Source organism: Protopterus annectens, unplaced genomic scaffold, assembly GCF_019279795.1.
Source record: "Protopterus annectens isolate FY-2018-M unplaced genomic scaffold, PAN1.0 Super-Scaffold_54740.part0, whole genome shotgun sequence".
Lineage (NCBI taxonomy): Eukaryota > Metazoa > Chordata > Ceratodontiformes > Protopteridae > Protopterus > Protopterus annectens.
Genome location: NW_025048858.1, coordinates 54,865 through 57,451, shown reverse-complemented (window position 1 = coordinate 57,451; position 2,587 = coordinate 54,865).

Here is a 2,587-nt window from a genome sequence, read left to right as displayed (position 1 = left end):
AATTTACAAAATTAAGAAACGTTAAGCACAGATACATTTAAAAGGGACTTGCCTTACTTTAATAAAGTGGGCTTTTCAAAGGGACCTAAGAACATCAAATTCTGTTGTACTAGTAGAGAGACTGTGGGAATGAAACTATGCTTAAAGCTGAGTAGTGTTGATCCGTGGTAAAACCTGTGTCAAAGAACTGGTGATGAAACAAAAGTATCTACTATAGACATATTCCTCTTTTACATGTCTGAAAAAAGTGATAGCTATATTTTCTTCTAGTAATCCCAACCCTTACAGACATAAAAATTAACCACCACTGAAAAGCATGCTACTACTGATGTTATGCCTATGGAATGTGATGAACTGTCTACTAGAATAGCAGAGTCAGCCATGTATTATGCTACTGCAAGATTAAGTGCAATGTTTATTTAAATAAACAGCCAATATTAGTCATGCTTTTCAGTCTGTGTGTAGAAAACACCACCCTTACTAGAAACAGGTGCAGTCTGCATTTACTTAGATGAGAAATAGCATCCCATTGCTCAAATTATACTTGGACAAATGAGTTATCCCTGTTGCTGTAGCTCAAAACAGGGAAAGACTAAGGATTTATGGAGGCAATGGGAAGAAGCTATTTTTTTTTTTTACAGACCGCCTTATCAGTGTGGGGGTTGGGAATAAACCTACAGATGCAATTTTGCCTAGCCCAGCAAAGGACGGGGGCAACCACAGACACAAAGTGTCCAAATCAAACAAAATCAAGAGATAGTGCTAGAAAGCTCTAAACATACAAAATAAACTTTGCTAAGGATACAAAGAGAAGAACCTACACCACTTAAAGATATGCATACATACATCTACAAAACAGCAGAACTAAAAGGAAAGGAGTTGCACAGTAAAATATTGCAGCCTGAAAGTGAGCAAAGCGTGCAGCGGAATTGTAAATGCAGTCTGAAAGTCCTGCAGAGCAGGGAAAAAGAATGGCAGTATGAACTGAAACACTCATTCAATGAGAGGGTATAATCCAAGGGAACAAATTTAGGAAGCTTGAAAATGCAAAACCCAAGCAAATTTCTTACCTTTGTCAGCCTAAAACAAAAAGCTCCAAAAACAGTGATTTTTGAGCAAGTGTGGGTGGGGATATTTAATAGTAACATCGATAAAATATCACTAGTGCACTTAAAAAGGAAATATTACCTGTCAGAGATCTAAACCAATTTCTCACAGTGTAAGAAAACTCAAATAAGGGAAGGGTCTAAGTAACATGTCTATTTAACTTAATTAAATCTGCAAAGGGAAAGCACCCTAGAAAATAAAAAAAAAAAAGAGAGGGTGATAACTCAATGAGGTGGGGGGGGGGGGGGAGCTAGTTAAATGAAAGAAAAAGGACTGAAGTAGATATAGCAACCAGCACTAAAAGTTAAGACACTGTGTGTGTGTGTGTGTGTGTGTGTGTGTGTTTCGGTTTTTCCCAGTTAGGGGACGCCACAGCAGAACTCCAGTCCGCTAATGATTGGCAGTAGATTTTTACATGTAGAGTTGCCACCCGTGATGCACAACCTTCAACAAAGGTACGCCCATTCACGCACATCTACACGCAGAAGACGCTCTAGCTGAGAATCGAACTGGACAGCATCTTACTGTGAGGCGACAACGCTATCGCAGCACCACCACCACCGCAGTAAAGAAAATTTGCACACAGAGACTAACATCTCAGTTTGCACGACAGGAGGCAGTACCTTCCACCTCAACAGTTTGACTCTGAGTTCCAGAATTGGCTCACCTCCAGCTTTAAATGGACACATTGGAGCAGGGGAAAATACAGCTAAAGTTATAAGGGAAGAAATTTAGCAAAAGGCTCCCACCCTTTACCCATGCTTACACTGCATAACGGACTTACTGTCCACAGTAAGGACAGTGATGAGGTAATTGTCAACAACTGTTGTCAGCTTGGCTCTGTATAGCAGAAGATATGGCAACTTTAACAGCTTTTTCCAGCAATTAGGAATTCTGGCAACTGAACTTGTAAGGAGTGCCTGGTGAAAAAAAAATTGTGAACAACCAACCTGTTACAAAATGGGAAACTGCTACAAAAGATCAGAAGAGATGGTGCTGCAGTATTACCAAGAGTACACTGCTGGTGATGGACTACTAAACCACAATGACAGTGAGCTCTTGAACAAAGCACTATGTGCATTTTTCAAATGTTAACGCGATTAATGACTTTCATTCTGTAAAGGTGTCTAGTACCATAAGCAGACTAACTGCACAGACAATAAAACTCCAGGTATGACCCACATGCTGGAAATGCTGGATAAAGGAGATGGAAGAGTTACACCTGCTGGCTCAACCCTACTGGACTGGAGGAAAGCACATCAACCAGCTACTGTACCTACCTCTACTGGTGGCAAAAGCAAAGTACAGCAGAAGGATTGGTTATGATAAGGAGAAAGCCACAGCAATTTAGGCCAACACTGGGACATGCATCACAAGCCAGTACTGAACTTCCCCCACTTTGACACTACACATGCCACAACATGAGGGGTGGACACAGAAACATAATAGAAAACCCTACTGTGCAACAGTGTTTGGATAA